Source organism: Arachis ipaensis, chromosome B6, assembly GCF_059453495.1.
Source record: "Arachis ipaensis isolate K30076 ecotype BB chromosome B6, ASM5945349v1, whole genome shotgun sequence".
NCBI lineage: Eukaryota > Viridiplantae > Streptophyta > Magnoliopsida > Fabales > Fabaceae > Arachis > Arachis ipaensis.
In genome coordinates, this window is record NC_142441.1 from 123,837,449 (window position 1) to 123,859,255 (window position 21,807).

Genomic DNA, 21,807 nt, shown 5'->3' on the forward strand with positions numbered 1-21,807 from the left:
AAAAGAACAAGAAGTACATGAGTTTCAAATTTATCCTTGAACTTAGTTTATTATATTGATGTGTTGACAATACTTTTTGTTTTCTGAATGAATGCTTGAGCAGTGCATATGTCTTTTGAAGTTGTTGTTTTAGAATGTTAAATATATTGGCTCTTGAAAGAATGATGACAAGGAGACATGTTATTTGATAATCTGAAAAATCATAAAAATGATTCTTGAAGCAAGAAAAAGCAGCAAAGAACAAAGCTTGCAGAAAAAAAAAATTGGGAAAAAAAATAGAAAGAAAAAGAAAAAGTAAGCAGAAAAAGCCAAAAGCTCTTAAAACCAAAAGGCAAGAGCAAAAAGCCAATAACCCTTAAAACCAAAAGGCAAGGGTAAATAAAAAGGATCCCAAGGCTTTGAGCATCAGTGGATAGGAGGGCCTAAAGGAATAAAATCCTGGCCTAAGCGGCTAAACCAAGCTGTCCCTAACCATGTGCTTGTGGCGTGAAGGTGTCAAGTGAAAACTTGAGACTGAGCGGTTAAAGTCAAGGTCCAAAGCAAAAGAAGAGTGTGATTAAGAACCCTGGACACCTCTAATTGGGGACTTTAGCAAAGTTGAGTCACAATCTGAAAAGGTTCACCTAATTATGTGTCTGTGGCATTTATGTATCCGGTGGTAATACTGGAAAACAAAGTGCTTAGGACCACGGCCAAGACTCATAAAGTAGCTGTGTTCAAGAATCAACATACTAAACTAGGAGAATCAATAACACTATCTGAACTCTGAAGTTTCCATAGATGCCAATCATTCTGAACCTCAATGGACAAAGTGAGATGCCAAAACTATTCAAGAGGCAAAAAGCTACAAGTCCCGCTCATCTGATTGGAGCTATGTTTCATTGATAGTTTGGAATTTATAGTATATTCTCTACTTTTTATCCTATTTGATTTTCAGTTGCTTGGGGACAAGCAACAATTTAAGTTTGGTGTTGTGATGAGCGGATAATTTATACGGTTTTTGGCATTGTTTTTAGTATGTTTTTAGTAGAATCTAGTTACTTTTAGGGATATTTTCATTAGTTTTTATGTTAAATTCACATTTCTAGACTTTACTATGAGTTTGTGTGTTTTTCTGTGATTTCAGGTATTTTCTGGCTGAAATTGAGGGACTTGAGCAAAAATCAGATTCAGAGGTTGAAGAAGGACTGCTGATGCTGTTGGATTCTGACCTCCCTGCACTCAAAATGGATTTTCTGGGGCTACAGAACTCAAAATGGCGCGCTTCCAATTGCGTTGGAAATTAGACATCCAGGGCTTTCCAGCAATACATAATAGTTCATACTTTGGCTGAGTTTAGACGACGCAAAAGGGCGTTGAACGCCAGTTCTACGCTGCAGTCTGGAGTTAAACGCCAAAAACATGTCACAAGCCAGAGTTGAACGCCAGAAATACGTTACAACTTGGCGTTCAACTCCAGAAAGAGCCTCTGCACGTGTAACATTCAAGCTCAGCCCAAGCACACACCAAGTGGGCCCCAGAAGTGGTTTTATGCATCAATTACTTACTTCTGTAAATCCTAGTAACTAGTTTAGTATAAATAGGACCTTTTACTATTGTATTAGACATCTTGGGACGTCTGGTTCTTAGATCATGGGGGCTGGCCATTCGGCCATGCCTGAACCTTTCACTTATGTATTTTTAATGGTAGAGTTTCTGCACTCCATAGATTAAGGTGTGGAGATCTGCTGTTCCTCATGAATTAATGCAAAGTACTACTGTTTTTCTATTCAATTCAACTTATTCCGATTCTAAGATATTCATTCGCACTTCAACATGAATGTGATGAACGTGACAATCATCATCATTCCCTATGAACGCGTGCCTGACAACCACTTCCGTTCTACCCTAGATTGAATGAGTATCTCTTGGATCTCTTAATCAGAATCTTCGTGGTGTAAGCTAGATTGATGGCAGCATTCATGAGAATCCGGAAAGTCTAAACCTTGTCTGTGGTATTCCGAGTAGGATTCCGGGATTGAATGACTGTGACGAACTTCAAACTCGCGAGTGCTGGGCGTAGTGACAGACGCAAAAGGATGGTGAATCCTATTCCAGTATGATCGAGAACCTCAGATGATTAGCCGTGCTGTGACAGAGCATTTGGACCATTTTCACAAGAGGATAGGATGCAGCCATTGACCAAGGTGAAGCCTCCAGATGATTAGCCATGCAGTGACAGCGCATCGGACCATTTTCCAAAGAGGATGAAAAGTAGCCATTGACAACGGTGATGTCCTTACATAAAGCCAGCCATAGAAAGGAGTAGGATTGATTGGATGAAGACAGCATGAAAGCAGAGGTTCAGAGGAACGAAAGCATCTCTATACGCTTATCTGAAATTCTCACCAACGATATACATAAGTATTTCTATCTTTATTTTCTGTCTATTTATTATTTATTTTCGAAAACTCCATAACTATTTTATATCCGCCTGACTGAGATTTACAAGGTGACCATAGCTTGCTTCATACCAACAATCTCCGTGGGATCGACCCTTACTCACGTAAGGTTTTATTACTTGGACGACCCAGTACACTTGCTGGTTAGTTGTATCGAAGTTGTGAATGAAAAACAATTTATTAAGACGTGCGTACAGAGTTTTTGGCACCGTTGCCTGAGATCACAATTTCGTGCACCAGCAACCATTCATCAATTGGGGCAAGCAATAATGAGTCAATTAGCTTCCCGACGTTCGAACACTCAAGGAACCCCCATGGCTTCATGTGGACAATCTAATGAAGAACGTAGTATGAAGGAGATACTAGAAACTCCAGTGAACAGTACGGAGCATAAATTTGTACTGGAACAAGTAGAGGAAGCTGGAATTATTGAAGAAGAAGAAGTGGTTGAAGACTTAGGAGATGCAGAACCTCCATGGGAAAGTCCAGTCATAGAGCCTCCTTCCAAGACGGTTGAAATTGATGCTGAGGAGGGTGTACAACCTCCAAAGCATATCATAGTTGAAGACTTGGAAGAGGTTGATCAAGAGATGGAGATTCAAGAAGAAGAAGCACAACCTCCCATGCCCTTGGAAAGCAATGAAGAGGAGATTGAATTGAAAGAGAGCTACCAAGAGGAAGAGGTTGAAAATGAAGAAGCTTGCAAAGAAGTGGTAGTTATCAGAAAAGAGCACAAGGGAGTGGAGCTTGCAATTTCATTAAAAATACCTCCCCCTAAGTTGCCATCATCCTTCACAACATTCAAGTGGGTAAAATTCATATTCCTTAGCTTTCTAATTCCACTTGAATATGGGCTACTGGAGACGGATGGTCAACTTAGAGCTCTTTGTGACATTAAGAGTAAGAGGAAAATGGCTAGTGGTAAGAATTGTCCTGCAAGGTTCATCATGGTTGGAAGCTTTAAGTTTAAACGTAAAGGTTGGTATAGAGCTCAACTGAATGGGTCTAGGAAGTTATTTGGCCGCTTACGTGAGAATTCAGACTGCTTGCCACCCGGATGGAACAATATTGCTCAACCAAAAGACGGGTGCAAAGGCAAGGTCTGGGACCCCAGAATCCATTCTACAAATCACCACTCTTGGGGCCTTGTCACTTGCTTTAACTTACTTGAAGGCTTTCTGCACCTAGTTTGGGACCCCGGAGGCTACTGGAAATACAAACATTGGTGGGGATTCCTGGATCAGTACAAGCACAAACCACCATAGCAGGAATCTCATCAAATGTCCAACTTAAGGACTATAACTAAAAGTGCTAGGTGGGAGACAACCCACCATGGTATGATCGTTCTTTTTCAATTTTATTTCGTGTTGTTTATTTTTATTTTATTTTATTTTCATTGAACCTGGAATCATGCATAGCATTCACATTAAGCACTGCATTTGCATCTGCATATTTCATTAAAAAAAAATTTCGCTACGCGACGCGATCGCATCAGCGACGCGTCCGCGTCGCGAGGGGAGTGAAGAAAAAAATAAATGAACAGAGAGTCACGCTGGAGCGTGGCTGGAGGTGTGCCAATGGCACAAATCAACCCACGCGACCACGTCGCTGACGCGTTCGCGTCGCATGGGAACTATGGCCCCCCACGCGACCGCGTGCCCCAAGCGGCCGCGTGCCCTGAGTTTTTGACGTAAAAGGGTGCACAATGAAATGTTCTGCGAGAGTGGTGCTGGATTGGTGCTGGAAGCACAATCCTTATCACGCGACCGCGTCGCCGACGCGGCCGCGTCATCCATTTTCTGACGCCCACTCATGCGATCGCGTGACCCACGCGATTGCGTCACCCCAATTTTGGCAATTAAATTAATTTGAACAGAGAGTTGTGCTGGCGCGAGGCTGCACTCGCGCCAGAAGCATAACATGAGTCACACGACCGCGTGACCGACGCGATCGCGTCACCATACTTGAAGCGCATCCACGCGAACGCGTGCCCCACGCGGCCGCGTGGCATGCGCCGCACAGCTCAACCTAAATTGCCAAATTATCTTATCTTTCTCTCCTTCAAATCCTAATTTTTCCTCCCTCCTTTCTTCCTTACTTATTCTTCCCTTCTTTATTTTCTCATTCTTATTATCTTTCATTTTATTTTATTTTATTTTAATTTATTTGCATACTTTCATTCATTGCATATTTATATTTTTTATTTTTTTAAATTTATTATTTTACCATTGGTGTTCACATGTTCTTATTCAACTGTTATATCTATTCTGGTATTATCTTGGTGCTTCATGACTTGTTTTATTCTAATTGGGTATTATTATTCATAAGTCAATGCTAATTTTTATAATACTGATATTCCTTTTGCATTGATATGTATTTACACTATTTTGCATTACCCACTCTCTTCCCCATTGTTGCAATTTTTGCACCACTAGTATGCCATGTGCTTCTACTGTTTTCTCACTTGCATGTTGTAGCTACCATGCAATTGAAACCCTTATTATCTAGCATTAACACCCATCTTTTATTTTCTATCTTTATTTTTGGGTTACTTTTCTTCCCTTTTTTCTTTCAGGATGGCCACCAGGAAGAGAACCGGAAGACGTTTATATGGGAAAGACAAACAAGTTCCTACACACATTCTTTGTTGAGAAAAGCGTCAGTTGAAGCAACCCGTCCACCTGCACATCTTAGCATGCACCGAGGACGGTGCAATCTTTAAGTGTGGGGAGGTCGATACCGATCTCCATGGGTTAGTACCTTCTTGCCTCAACACCAATATTTAATTTTTCTTTGTAGTTAGTTGTTGCATTTGCATGTTTGTTTTTGTGCATATTCTACCACTGGGTTAAAGTAATATTTTCTTTTTCAAGAAACCTTTTAGAGCATTCCACTAATTTGAATAAAATTTTTTGTTACACTTGTTTGAAGAAATATTATACTGGAACATGGTTTAGAGCTCGAACACACAAAACCAGTGAGATTGTTGAGCCTATTTAATTGGTTGCATTTTATCAACCAATATTTTATTTTTGGTGTGTGTTATTCTCTCTAAAATTGTGATCTTTGTCTTGCTTAATTCTATATTTCCATGGTTTGATGTATGCATGCACTTATATGATTGAGGCCTTTGTTTCACTGAGCTTACATACCCATATGGCCTTAACCCTTCATTATCCTTTGCAAACCAACTTTGAGCCTATTTTACCCCTTTGTTCTTTATTTTAGCACATCATTAACTCTAAGCGGAAAACAATAATGTCCTTGATTCGAATTCTTGGTTAGCTTAGACTAGTGAGAGTGCTCACGAATTAAGTGTGGGAAAAGTGGGTTTGGAAACATTTGGTTTGAGAATTGAGTATGTTAGAATTTTCTGAAAATGTGAAAGAATATTGAGAATATGTTCATGCATTCAATACTTTAATAATATGCATTGAAAAAAAAATAATATATAAAAAAAATAAAGGAGAAAAAAAAGAAAAAGAGCAAATAATAAAAGGGGACAAAATGCCCCAAAGTAAGTGGTGAAAGCAATGCATATGAGTTGTACTTGAAATTAGAATGCATGAATATGTGGAAAACATGGTTAATGGATAGTTGGATGTGGTATTATGATTACATGGATTGTTTAAGTTAGGTGGAAAGTTTAAGTTAATTAAGGATTCAGATTTTAGTCCACTTGACCAAATACAGTCCTACCTTGAGCCTAACCCCATTACAACCCTTAAAAGACCTCTTGATTTGTGTATTTGTGCATTAAATTTATGTTGATTATTAGATGAAGAGCAAGCCTTAGAAAGCAAGGTTAGTAGAGAATTGAGAGATCGAACCTTAAACACTTGAGTGATTAGAGTGTATATACTACCAGTGAGGGTTCGATGCTCGATTCCTTGTTCCCTGCTTTCATGAGCTATTTTCTTCTTGCAAGTCTATTTGTACTTTATTTTTATGATTTGAATTAGTGAAATCCAGTTCATATTTATTCTTGGAGAACTTATTTACTCTTAACCAAGTAAGTAAAAGCATTTAGCATGTAGTTGCATTCATAGGTTGCATTTCATACATTCTACCATTCCTCTTCATTTCTTTATAGCTTCTCTTGAGCTTAGCATGAGGACATGCTAATGTTTAAGTGTGGGGAGGTTGATAAACCACTATTTTATGGTTTATCTTGTGCTCAATTGAGTGATTTTTATCTACTCTTTACCCACTTATTCATACTATTTGCATGGTTTTACATTTGCCTTCCTAATTATGTGCTATGATTGAAAACATGTTTCTTTGGACTTATATTTGCTAATATTAATCCTCTCTTATTACCATTAGATGCCTTGATATGTGTGTTAAGTGATTTTAGAGATTACTGGGCAGGAATGGCTCAGAGGATGAAAAGGAAGCATGCAAAAGTGGATGGAATACAAGAAGTTGGAGAAATTGCTAAGCTGTCCAGCCTGACCTCTTCGCACTCAAACGGCTATAACTTTAGCTATAGAGGTCCAAATGATGCGGTTCTAGTTGCGTTGGAAAGCTAACGTCCGGGGCTTCGATTTGATATATAATATGTTATAGTTTCCCTGACGCTAGGCGATGCGACCGCGTGATTCATACGGCCGCGTCGCAATGACGGAAATCCAGCGTGGCAAAAATTCAAAACCAGCGAATTCTGGACTGTTTCTGACCCAGTTTGCGGCCCAGAAAACACAGATTAGAGGCTATAAAGTGGGGGACTGCATCCATTCATGGGGAGGCTCTGATATTCACAATTTTAGGAGTAGATGTAGTTTTTAGAGAGAGAGGTTCTCTCATCTCTCTTAGGATTAGGATTTAGGATTTCTCTTAGTTTTAGAGTGACTCTCAAATCCCAGGTTCAATGTTCTTTAATTTATATTCTCTTCTACTTTTATTCATTCTGCTACTTCAACTGATTATTAGATGTTGCCAATTTGGTTTATGGATTCCTATGTTTAATTTGATTCAATACAATTCGAAGTATTTCAGTTTATGATTGTTTTATTCTATTTAAGATTGCTTTTAAATTAATTTAGATATTTTTCCTTTTGGTCTTGGTTAAGAAATCAGTAACTCAGGAGTTATCAAACTCAAACATGATTGATAATTATTATCTTTGTTAATTAATTTGAACTTCCATAATCCCAATCTTTTCTTAGGAAATAAATAGGATTTGAAGATCAAATCAATTAATCCATTGACCTTCCTTTATCTTAGTAAAGGTTAACAAAGTGGAATTAAGATTCAATTCTCATCATCATTGATAAGGATAGCTAGGATAGGACCTCTAATTTCTAATACCTTGCCAAGAGTTTATTTTATTATTAATATTTTATTTTATTCTTTTTGTTCAACATACTGCTTCCTTACTTTCAAAACCCCCAATTTACAAACTCATAACCAATAATAAGAACATACCTCCCTGCAATTCCTTGAGAAGACGACCCGAGGTTTAAATACTCAGTTATTAATTTTTAAAGGGGTTTGTTACTTGTGACAACCAAAACGTTTGTATGAAAGGACTTTTGAAGGTTTAGAAACTATACTTGCAACGAAGATTTATCCGCAAATTTCTAGACCACGCAAAAGTTCTCTCATCAGTAGTCTTTATTTCAAAGTCTGTGGCCACCGCTGGGTGATGTGCTTGAAACGGTTGCATTGTAAAATCAGGGGCTCCAGCCTCCTGGATAGTAACTCTCCTAGGTTCTGCCATGTCACCTACACGTAAATCAACCGAATCAGTAGAACGGGGGCTGGTTTCTTCCTCAAATTACGTTTCAGATCCACCCTCAGAGAGGACTAACCGATGCCGAGCTTGCCTTATTCGTGAAATAGTTCTTTCTATCTCAGGATCGAATACTGGCAAGCTTGGATCAGGAAGTGAACGCGTCATCTAGCGAAAGAAACAAGCAGCTCATAGTAGCAAGATAAAATAAAATGCAAATAAATAAATTCCAATTAATAACTTTAGCACTCTATTGCAACTCCCCGGCAACGGCGCCAAAAATTGACGTGGCGAAAATTGGCGAGTCAAGAATTGTTATAAGATATGCGTTGCAAGTATAGTTCTTAACCAACCAGAAATCTGCTTATCAATTTAGAAGGGTTGTCACAAAAATTAAAATTAAAATACTGGGAGTATGAATCCCAGGTCGTCTCCCAATGAGTTGCAGAAAGATGTGCTATTTTATTAATCAGATGTTTTCAAAAAGGGTTTGAGTTGAATAAACAGGAATTTAAATTAGAGAAATTAAATAATTTAAATAAAAGCCTTGACTGGGAGTAGATTAGTTGGAAGCCCTATTCTTGTTGCAGTACTCTCAAGATTAATTGATAATTGAAGGTTGTTTTGTTTAGTTATCCCTTACTAAATAAGGGAAAGTCAAATAAGTTGGAATGCTGTTTCTATTCACAAGTTCCAATCCGCTCAATTGAAAAGGATTAGTGTCAGTGACTAGAGAGCATTCCAACAATAAACCCAATTACAATTTCCTTTAAGCACCCCAACTCAAGGGTTCCTTTCAATCAACTCCCCATCAAGTTAGGGAACCACTCGCTCATTGTGAATGTAGAACTCATAACATAGGAAAGGGAATTAAAGAAAGACATGATAAATAAAACTCAAAGGAATCAATTAAAAATAAAAGTAATTCTTGTATCAATAAATTCTAAAATAATCCAATAGTAAAATTAAGTATATTAAAGGACATGGAAGAGTAAAGCCAAGTAAAGAAAACGAACTAGAATGACGAAGTCTTGATGAGGTAATAACTCTTCTCAATATCCCAATGCAAAAAGCAATAGAAATAAAAATCCTAAAAACTATGAATGTGTAGAGAGAAAAACCTAGAGGAGGAGTAAAACTGGATCTAAAAACTAAAATTGTCTAGAATGAATGTTGTTTTTGGTTTCTGCATGTTCTCTGGCTCTAGTATGCTTTTCTGGGCCGAAAACTGGGTCAAAACAGGGCCCAAAATCGCCCCCAGCAAATTCTGCTGATTATGCAGATCGCGCATGTCACGCGGGCGCGTCGTCTACGCCTCCGCGTCACTTATGCTATTCCAATCCGCGCGGTTGCGTGAGCCATGCAGCCGTGTCACTGCGATTTCCTTTCTTTCGTGCGGTCGCGTGAGCCATGCGGCCGCGTCACTTCTCGCTGGTCATCTCCTTAATTTCTTATGTTCCTTCCATTTTTGCAAGCTTCCTTTCCAATCTCCAACTCATTCATGCCCTATAAAGCCTGAAACACTTAACACACAGATCACGGCATCGAATGGAATAAAGAAGAATTAAAATACATAATTAAAAGTCTCTAGGAAGCAAGTTTTCAATCATGTAATAATTTTAGGAGGGAAATATAAATGCATGCTAATCATATGAATAAATGGGTAAAGATCATGATAAAACAACACAATTAAATACATTATAAACCATAAAATAGTGGTTTATCATGGTTCCTCCAACCAGGATTATAAGTTTTGGAGTATGGATCATGGGTCTGTCTCGGTGAATTTCCATTGTAGGTGGCTTGTTCCTGATCACCCTCTACTTCTTCATTCACTCCTTCTTGACCTGCTGATGAGGTGGTGATTGCTGCTACTTGGTTCCTCTCCATCTTCTTGGTAAGGTCAGCCAGCTGCTTGGTGATCATCTTGTTTTGAGCCAGCAGTGCATCCATATTGTTTAGCTTCATCACTCCTCTAGTGTTGCCTCTTTCAGAAGCATAGAAGTAGTCATTCTCTGCTACAGTCTCAATGACATCTATAGAGTGAGGTCGAATCCCACAGGGATTGATTGGTCAAGCAACTTTAATTGGAGGAATGTTCTAGTTGAGCTAAGCAGAATTTGATTTGAGAATTGCAGGAAATTAAATGGCGGGAAAGTAAATGGCAGAAAATATAATTGCTGAAAATAAAGAACTGAATGTAAATGACGTAAAGTAATGTGCAGAATCTTAAATGGGGAATGGGGAAGATGAGCATAAAAGTAAATGGCGAAAAGTAAAGAGAATGGGTAAGATCAGAAATGGGGAGTTCATTGGGTTCAGGAGATGTTGTATTCTCCAGATCAAGTTCATTTTCATCTCTTCCTCAATCAATGCATTCATTGATCTCCTTGGCAATCTTAAGTGATTGAATTCCAATTCCTTGGTAATTCAATCTCTCAAATCTTGATCAATAGCTAATTCCTTGGTCTAATTGCTCATGAAAAGAGATGAAGTATGGTCACTGATTATACCACATTTATTTCCAAATCAAAGTATTGGGAGGATTATATGTCACCATATCCGTCCAAACCCCAATTTGGTCCAACATGAGAAAGCATTTCTAGCATGATCTCTTCATTCCTCTTCCAAGGTTCCGAAGAGATCCAAGTATGAATAGCTTCTTTTCCAAGACAACTACCCAATTGGATGAAGATTGAAAGCTTTCTAGTAAAATCAAGAGAAAAGAAAGAAGAAGAATAATGAAAACTATTATTGATCCATCAAATTACAACAGAGCTCCCTAACCCAATGAAAGGGATTTAGTTGTTCATAGCTCTGGGAATAGAAAGCAAAGATGGAGAATACATTCTAAAAGTAAAACTAGAAGTTGCAGAAAAAGTAAAATTATACAGAGAGTAGTTCTCCAAATGGCAAAAGCCTTTTCTCTAGTTCAAAACTACTCCTATATATACTACTCTTCTGATCTTCTAGTTGGCTCTTCAAGTCTTGGATATGGGCCTTTGGATCTTGAGTTGAAGCAGTTTGGAATCTTCAATGGGCTCAGCTTTACGTGCAGAGAAAGTGTGAAGTAGGCATGGACTTTAGCTAGGACGTTAGTGGTGTTAACGTTAAGTGAAAATGTGGGTTCGAGAACATTAGTGACGATCACCTTTTTCACTAACGTTCCAACCCAAAAATGATTCACGTTAACTTTAACGTTAGTGGCACTAACGTGACCACTAACGTTGCCTCTTGGTCCATCACAAGCGTTATTGGCGTTCACCTTTGCCAATAACGTTACTCTTAGCCCCTCCTTTCTTCACGTTAGAGTTCACGTTAGTATAACAAACGTGGCTCTTAACGTGGCCATGCCTTAGCCTCGAGAGCGTTAGTGACACTTACCTTTGTCACTAACGCTCCAAACGCCTCACCTTCCCACGTTAGAGTTCACGTTAACTTAGTTAACGTGACTCTTAACGTGTTGATGATTGCCATCTCCAACGTTAGTGACAAAGGTGAGTGTCACTAACGTTGGCTCATCATGCTTGGCTCCACGTTACTCTTCACGTTAGTGGTCTTAACGTGACCACTAACGTGGGCACTGTTGGCTTAGTCCAACGTTAGTGACAAAGGTGAGTGTCACTAACGTTAGCATTGTTTTCCCCTTCCACGTTAGAGTTCACGTTAACTAAGTTAACGTGACTCTTAACGTGGCCAATTGCAAATTTGGAGCGTTAGTGGTATTCACTTTTACCACTAACGCTGGAGCTCCCTTTTCCTCTACGTTAACTACCACGTTAATGTAGTTAATGTGGCAATTAACGTGGGCTATGATGGCTTCGAAAACATTATTGGCGATCACTTTTCTCCTTAACGTTGTAAGTTCATTCCCATTCCACGTTAGTGGTCACGTTAATTAGATTAATGTGGCTGCTAACGTGGCTCTTCCTTGCTTGCTTTGTCCTGAAATCAAGCAAATAAAATGCATCAAAGCTCTAATCCAAGTTATGAGATCATGCATCATCTATTTTATCATTCAATTCATGCATAATTCTCATAAAATCATGTAAAATTCATAATGTTGCTTGAATCAAGATGTAAGTGATTATCTACCAAAAACTTGCTTATTTCCTAAGAAAATGCATGAAACTACCCTAAAACAGTAAAGAAAAGGTCAGTGAAACTGGCCAAAATGCCCTGGCATCACATACGCATGCCTTTGTGCATACGAACGAGTTCCATTTTTGCTCAATTATACATACTCATGATTGCACAAGTTTTCTTCCTTCAGAATGCATCGCAGGTGTTATTTGAGAGGGTGTTGCTTCAGTTTGGACGTTAACAACACTCACATTACATTCATGCTTTAGGGGCAAATATTCACGTTAGCACCGTTCTTGAGTAACAGCTCCTCATTTTGGGCATTACGAATGCCCACTATGTGCTTGCTTCTAGGGGTGCCTTAGCTTCATTCTTCATGTTGGCGTCGTTCTTGGAGGGCGCTTCAATTCTTGGCGTTACTAATGCCCAAGGTAAATATTATATGGATGCTTCATTTGTTCCATTGTTTCGTTCTTCATTGCTTCTTTGAGCCTCATGATTGCATGCTTCACTTCGTTAATTGGTGGCACTATTAACACATATTGCATGCTTTACTCTATATATTCTATCTTTACTCTATTCTTCCTTTAAGTTTCCATTTTACCTTATTTTTCTGAACACGCTATTCTTCGATACATGTGTGTTTACGCTCGCGATTTTCTCTTACTCCTCTTCAAGCTTCTCATTTAATATTCTCTTATAATTATATATATGTGTGTGTGTGTGTGTGTGTGTGTGTGTGTGTGTGTGTGTGTGTGTGTGTGTGTGTGTGTGTGTGTGTGTATGTGTGTGTGCATTACAACTCTACCTTGAGTCGTTGACGACAGCCGATCATACGAGTTGGGATTTCTCAAAAATAAGATTAACGTTGCAAGTATAGATCCAAACCCAACAATCGGTCGCCGACCAATTTGGAAATTCACAAGATGTGTCACAACTCAAAACCAATTTAAAAACCGAGAGTATTTGACTCCCGGGTCGGCTCCCACGGAATCACTTAAGGGGCAATGAGTGAGCAAATTCCGGTTGTAGTGATCAAGGGGTTGTCAATGAAGAAATGAACATATAAAGCAATAAAAGAACATGCAAAATTGTAATGATTGAACTAATGAAGAAATTAAAGAACCGACTATGTAATATAAACAAGTAAAGTATAAAAGAGATTAACATGGCAATGTATGAAAGGTTGAAAACATAAAAAGAGGTCTTGGCTTAGAGTGAGCTAAGGATCCTTTCCTTGTTGGAACCACAACTATGACAATTATGATGGATTAGTCTCACTTGATCAACCCTCACATCGGAAGGTAAGTTAAATGAGCATAAGTGTCCTTAACCCACAAATCCTAAATTGCTTGCTAATTGCCTTAGCAACAAATTAGCGTTAGTGGGAACAAGAACAATTAACAACCCAAGAATTGACACTAAATGTTGGACATTCCAACTCTAGGTACCCAAGAGCTCACTTTACCCAAGCCAAGGGACAAAAAGTTTAGCCTAAAACCATGGTTGACATTTTGTCAAACACTTTGTGGATAAAAAGCTTAAACATGAGAAAAATAAGAAAAGACTTGGAATTAAAAGCAACAATTGATCTCAATCAACAATAATAGCATAAGAAAGCATAGAACAAACACCAAACATTAAACTCATCAACAAGAAAGTGAGATTTCAAAAGAGAAACAAAATTGGACTATAACTTGAATGAGAAGAAAAAGTAATGATAATATAACCATAAAGAGTAATAACAAGAGAATACTTACAATGAGATTAGCAAAATCCAATGATCAAAAATAGAAATGGCACTTGGAATATAAAACCCTAATAAAACCCTAATGGAGAAGATGAGAAAACTTAGAGAAAACTAAAACTAAAAACCTTCTATTCTACTCCTAAAACTATACTAATGCCATAATATGTTATGTCCTTCATTTCCCCTCCAATATGAGCTAAAAGACTTTAGAAATGGGCCTCCAAAGCCCTTAAATCGCGAGTCACGTGCTTTTCTAATGGGGTCATGTGCGGACACCTGTGCGGACGCACAGGCGTGTGCGTCCGCACACTCTGTGAAATTCCCAACCTGTGCGTACGCACAAATAGCTATTCGCACGCACACTAGGCGATGCTTGACGGGACGCGCGATGCACTCAAAATGATCCACGCGCTCTGCTTGGGCTCCTGTGCGGACGCACAAGAGGCTGTGCGCACGCACAGGTCTCTGAGCTCATCTCCTTTGATTCTTCAAGTTTCCTCCATTTTGAAAGCTCTTATTCCATTTTCTCCAAACCATTCCTACCTTATACACCTAAAATCACTCATAAACAACATCAAGGCATCGAATGGAAGGCAAATGAATAAAAATAGATCAAATTAAGTATAAAAGAGCATGTTTTCATAATCAAGCATAATTTGGGAGGAACGTTCAAAAGCATGCTATTCAAGGGAATAAGTGCAAGTTTATGTGATGAAATCCATTCAATTCTAACCAAAAAATCATCATCAAATATGGATTCATCAATTCTCCCACACTTAAACACTAGCATGTCCTCATGCTAAACACACTCAAAGGAGATAGATGAAAGGGAAAATGACTTATGCTATATACTACGTAAATGCATGCAACTATCCTAAGGCTAATAGCCAATATGTACTACGATGAGAGTTAGTAGAAACAAACCATGAAATTCCAATCCATCACAAGAGAGCTTGAGGGCCAATGCAAAGAGTTTTATGCATTAAGATCAATGTCCAAAGAATTGAATCGAAATTTTCAAAATCATTCAATCAAACAACTTGCAAGAAGATACAATATAACGAGCGAGAACATAGAATTGAGCGATCGAACCCCTCACCGGATGTGTATCCACTCAATTCGCTCAGTGTTTAGGGTTTAACTATTCAATTCTCCTTTTATCATGCTTTTCAAAGATTTGCAAGTCATCTAACAATCAACTAGTATTTAATGCATGAATAACAATTATCATGAGGTCTTTAAGGGGATGTAATGGGGCTAGGGTTCAGGTAGGAAGAAATATGGTTAAGTGGATGATAAACCACTATTTAATGATTTATATTGTGTTTAATTGTGTGGTTTTATCATGATCTTTACCCACTTATTCATTAAATTAGCATGCATTTAGATTTCCTTCCTGAATTTATTACATGTTTGAAAACTACTTCCTAGAGACTTTAATTATTTACTTTTAATTCTCCTTTATTCCATTCGATGCCGTGATCTGTGTGTTGAGTGTTTCAGACTTTACAGGGCATAAATGAGTTAGAGATTGGAACGGAAGCTCTCAAAAATGGAAGGAACACAAGAATTTGAGGAGATAACCAGCGAGAAGTGACGCGGTCGCATGGCTCACGCGACCGTGCGAAGGAGAGCAAATCGCAGTGACGCGGCCGCATGGCTCACGCGGCCGCGCGGATTGGAAAAGCTCTGGCGATGCGGTAGCGTGGACGACGCGAACGCGTGGCGAGGAAAAGCGCGAATGACGCGTCCGCATGGATGACGCAATCGCGTGACATGTGCGATCTGCATAATCTACAGAATTCATTGGGGGCGATTTTGGACCCTATTTCGGCCCAGTTTTCGGCCCGGAACAGCAGACTAGAGTCAGAGAACATGCAGAAACAAATAACACATTCATTCAGAGACAGACAGATCTAGTTTTTTACACTCTTAGGTTTTTCTCTTTAGGTTTTAGAATTTTAATTGGTCTTAGCATTGGAACATTGAGAAGAGTTATTTTTCCTCATCAAGACTTCATCATTCTAGTTTGTTTTCTTAACTTGGTTTCATTCTTCATTGTTCCTTGTTTTGTTCAATTTTGTTATTGAATACTTTTATGATTAATTAATGCAAGGATTATTTCTTTTTAATTCAATTTTAATTCCAATAATCATGTCTTCTTTTAATTCCCTTTCATGTGCTATGGATTCTTTTTTACAATGCGTGAGTAGTTTCCTTACTTGATGGGGAGTTGATTAAAAGGAATTCTTGAGTTGGAAGGATTTAAAGAAAAATTTGTAATTGGGTTAAATGTTGGATTGCTATCTTGTCACCAACGCCAATCCCTTTGAACTAAGTGGGTTGCAACTTGTGAACAGATCTGACATTCCAGCTTGTTTGACTTTTCCTTAGTTAGTAAAGGATAACCAAATAGAACAACCATTAATTATAAATTAATCTTACAATCACTCCACCAATAATAGAAATTTCAACCAATCAACTCCCAGTCAAGGCTTTTATTCATATTATTTAACTTTTCTCAATTTACATTCCAATTTACTTAGCTCAACTTCTTGGAACATCTGATTAATAAGATAGCACACTTTCCTGCAACTCGTTGGGAGACGACCTGTGACTTAAAACTCCCAGTAATTTTTAATTTAATTCTCTGTGATATATTTCTAAATTAATAGGCAGATTTTCGGTGAGTTAAGAACTATACTTGCAACGTAATCATTTTAATAATTTTTAATTCACCAGCTTCTGCGTCTCATCAATTTTTGGCGCCGTTGCTGGGGAGTTGCAATAGAGTGCTAATTTTATTAATTAGAATTTATTTATTTGCATTTTATTTTATTTTGCTACTATGAGTTGCATGTTTCTTCCGTCAAATGACGCATTCACTTCTTGATCCGCGCTTGCTAATATTCGATCTTGAAATTGAAAGGACAATTTCACGAATAAGGCGAGAACAGCGTCGGTTAGCCCGCTCTGAGGGCGGATCTGAAAGTGAAGCTGAGGAAGAAACCAGCCCCTGTTCTACTGATTCGGTTGTTTTACGTGCAGAAAACATGGCAGCTAGGAGAGTTACCATCCAGGAGGAAGGAGCCCCTAATTTTACAATGCAACCGTTTCAAGCGCATCACCCAGCGGTGGCTACAGATTTTGAAATAAAGCCCGTACTGCTAAATTTGATGCCCAAGTTTCATGGCCTACCTGCTCAAGAGCCTATCAAGCACTTGAGAGATTTCCAGGCAGCCTGTTCTACTGTCAGGCGTGATGGCACTGATGAAACTTCAATTTTGCTAAAAGCTTTTCCGTTTTCTCTTGAGGGAAAAGCAAGAGAGTGGTACTACACTCAACCTCTAGCAAATGTATCCAACTGGGATACACTCAGAAAGGAGTTTCTGGAGAAATTCTTTCCATCTGAAGTTACTGATAAGCTAAGGAAGGATATCTCCACAATTGTTCAGGATGACAATGAGACTCTCTTTGAATACTGGGAGCGCTTCAATAATCTTTTGGAAGTATGCCCCCACCACATGATTGACAAGATCGTGCTACTCAGCTATATTACACAGGGTATGAGGCCCCAAGATAAGACCATACTGGAAAGTGTCAGCAATGGGTCTATGAAGAAGTACAAGACCACTGATGAAGCTTGGCAATTGATCAGTGATTTAGCTGAATCCACTAGGAACCACAAACAAAAGCAAGGCCGTTCAAAAGTTGTTGCAGAAGTATCTTCCAGCAGAGAGACTGCTGCTCTAACTCAAGGCATCTATGAAATGACCAACTTGCTGAAACAAATGCAGTTGAATCAACAAGCTCAACCTCCTCCACCACAGCAAAACCAACAACTAGTCCCACAAAGAATTTGCGAAATCTGTGCTGATTATAGCCATTACACCGATGAATGCCCGCAGCTCCAACAAGAGGACAACATGGTGGCATCCACTCACAACTTCTATGACTGCCCCAACCAAGGGTACAATCAAAGTGGAAATAATAACCATGGATGGTAAGACAATTCTAACCAGAATTGGAGGGACAACAATAACAGAGGAGGCAGAGATAATCAGGGAAATCAGAGGTGGAACAATAACAACAATAGGTAGCAAAATTAACCTTACAGAGCACCTCACCTGAGGCAGAACCAAGGACCACAGAACAATCAGCAGTAGACCTCTCAATTTACTCATTCTTCGTTATCTTCTAATGAAGACCTACTACAATCTCTTGAGAAAAGACAACAGACCATGGAAAACAACATCATGAATAGTATTAACGCTGGTCTAAATGGTCTCACCTCTACTCTGCAAGCTTTTATGACACAGCTTGGATCAGCACAAAATTCCAGTAACCAACCTTCAAGCACCACTGGAATCCCCTCTCAACCATTACCCAATCTAAAGGGAGGCATTAATGCTATCACCCTGAGGTTCGGAACCACACTGTAGGAGAGGATTCAGGAGGAACCAAGCTCACCAGAATACGCCTCAACTGAAGAAGTGGTAGAAATCGAAGATGTTGAAGAGGAAGAGGATATACAGGACATAGCTGAAGAAGAGATAACTCAACCACAGAAGGAAGCACCAAAAGGCGCAAACACCACAGACAACACTGCTCCTATTCCATTTCCACAACTTGCAAGGAAGCCCAGGAAGCAGCTGGAACCCGATCCTAAAATGGTAGAGATATTTAAAAAGGTTGAGGTAACTGTTCCCCTTTTTGATGTTATTCAGCAGGTACCTAAATATGCAAAGTTTCTAAAAGACTTATGTATCCATAAAGACAAAATTAATGAATTAGAAACTATTCCTTTAGGTAGTTCTATATCTGCTTTAATGGGAGAATTACCTGAAAAATGTAGTGATCCAGGTCCTTGCATAGTTAGTTGTACTATTGGTGGTGTAGTAATTTATGATTGCCTGTGCGATTTAGGAGCGTGTGTCAGTATAATGCCTTTGTCTATATATGATGTTTTGAGGCTCCCTCCCTTAAAAAGGTCGGCAGCTCGTTTTGTGTTAGCAGATAAAAGCATTATTACAGTGGCTGGAGTTGCTGAAGATGTTTTGGTGAACATTAAAGGGCTCACATTTCCCACTGATTTTTATATCTTGGAGATGTCCCACAATGATTCAGATAAGCCATCATCAATCCTACTTGGAAGACCATTCCTGAAGACATCAAAATTCAAATTGGATGCTTTTTCAGGAACATACTCCTTTGAAATAGATGGCCGCATAGTAATCTTCAATCTGAATGGAGTCATTGACAACCCCCCAGAAGATCGTTCTATCTTTCAGTGTGATGTCATAGACGAAAGTGTAGCTAAAGTTCAAAAGGAAGAGTTTGAAGAGAGGCACACTGGACAAGGTCCAAGTGTGGGGACCCTCTTAACTGACAATGGGAGCACTTCGCCATTTTCACAAGCCCCAGATAATTCAGAGCTCGCCCATGATTAGAAGTTAGAATTGAAACCTCTCCCTCCACATCTCAAATATGCTTATCTTGAGGATGAGCAGAAGCTTCTGGTTATTATTGCGAGGGAACTAACTTCTCAACAAGAAGAGCAGTTACTTGATGTACTGAGGAAGCATAAGAAGGCAATTGGGTGGAGTTTGGCAGACATAGTGGGAATCAACCCTCAAGTATGTGAGCACAGAATATTTTTAGAAGAGGGGGCAAGACCTGTCCGTCAACCCCAAAGAAGATTGAATCCCACCATCTTGGAAGTTGTCAAAAAGGAAGTGACCAGACTATTGGAAGCAGGTATCATATATCCCATTTCAGACAGCGAATGGGTAAGCCCAGTACAAGTGGTGCCCAAGAAATCTGGAGTCACTACAGTGAAGAGTGAGCATGGTGAGCTCATAGCAACTAGAGTTCAGAATGCTTGGAGAGTCTGCATTGATTACAGGCGTCTCAACCAAGCTACCCGTAAGGATCACTACCCACTTCCATTCATCGATCAAATGCTGGATCGCCTGTCAGGTAAGTCACATTATTGCTTTTTAGATGGTTACACAGGTTATTTCCAGATTCATATAGCTCCTGAGGATCAGGAAAAGACTACTTTTACATGTCTCTTTGGGACTTATGCTTATAAGAGAATGCCCTTTGGCTTGTGCAATGCACCAGCTACCTTCCAAAGGTGCATGATGAGTCTTTTCTCTGATCTTATTGAGGACTGTATGGAAGTTTTTATGGACGATTTTAGCGTTTATGGTGATTCTTTTAGCCTTTGCTTAGATGGATTATCTAGAGTATTAGATAGATGTGTTAATACAAACCTTGTATTGAATTTCAAAAAATGCCACTTTATGGTAAAACAAGGGATTGTATTAGGACATGTGGTATCTAATAATGGTATTTCTGTAGACCCAGCAAAGGTGAATGTTATTTCTAGTTTACCTTACCCCTCTTCTGTGAGGGAAGTCCGTTCGTTCCTTGGCCATGCAGGTTTCTACAGGAGATTTATTAAGGACTTTAGTAAGGTGGCACTTCCCTTATCCAGATTACTGCAGAAGGATATTGAGTTCGAGTTCAATGAGGATTGCAAACAAGCGTTTGATAAGCTGAAGACTGCTCTAACTCAAGCCCCAATTGTGAGAGGACCAGACTGGAGTCATCCGTTTGAAATCATGTGCGATGCTTCCAACCATGCAGTAGGAGCAGCGCTGGCTCAGCGCGAAGGTAAGGATCCTTTTGTTATTGCCTATGCGTCTAAGACTTTAGACACTGCCCAGTCCAATTATACTACTACTGAGAAAGAGCTTCTTGCTATTATTTTTGCTCTGGATAAATTCCGGGCTTATTTACTTGGTACTAGAGTAGTAGTGTATTCGGACCATGCAGCTCTAAAGTATCTATTAGCTAAAAAGGAATCCAAACCAAGACTTATACGTTGGATACTGCTGTTACAAGAATTTGATTTAGAAATAAAGGATAGGAGTGGTAATCAGAATTTAGTAGCAGACCACTTGAGTCGCCTTGAACATATTAAGGATGATTCTACTCCTATAGATGATAATTTTCCTTTTGACAACCTGCAAGCAGTATCTGAGGTAGTCCCTTAGTATGCACCTGTCGCTAATTATTTAGTTAGCCGCACCTTTCCTCCACATTTTTCTAAACATCAAAGAGACAAGCTGAAAAGCGAGTCTAAATATTATATATGGGATGACCCATATTTATGGGGATGACCCATATTTATGGAGATGTGGCGCTGACCAGATAATTAGACGTTGTGTGCCTCAATCAGAATTCCAGTCCATTTTAGAGGCCTGTCACTCATCTGAGAGTGGAGGACATTTTGGCCCTCAAAGAACAGCTAGAAAGATCTTAGACTGTGGATTCTGGTGGCCTACTCTTTTTAGAGACGCTGCTGAGTTTTGTAAATCCTGGCCCCCATGCCAGAAATTTGGTAATATATCTAGGAGGGATGAGATGCCTCAACAATATATGCTTTTCTATGAAATTTTTGATGTTTGGGGCATTGACTTCATGGGTCCATTTCCAAATTCTAATGGATATTTTTATATATTATTAGCTATGGATTATGTTTTCAAATGGGTGGAAGTAATTCCTACCGGCACTGATGATGCTAACACTGTTGTTTCCTTTGTGAGAAACCATATTATATGTCGCTTTGGATCACCACGAGCGATCGTGAGCGATCAAGGCACCCATTTTTGTAACAGGAAACTAACAGGATTGATGAAGAAGCATGGGATAATCCATAAAGTTGCAACCGCTTACCATCCCCATACTAATGGGCAAGCCGAGGTGTCAAACAGAGAAATTAAGCGTAT

The 21,807-nt window shown here is 39.1% G+C and overlaps 1 non-coding gene across 1 annotated transcript; it reads right to left on the minus strand.

The window, feature by feature from the left end:
* Positions 1-17,430: 17,430 nt before the first annotated feature.
* LOC148562588 (small nucleolar RNA R71) lies at positions 17,431-17,538 on the minus strand. The gene has a single exon (XR_015888075.1). It is a non-coding gene; the product is annotated as a small nucleolar RNA R71 (small nucleolar RNA).
* Between the last annotated feature and the right edge of the window lie 4,269 nt (positions 17,539-21,807).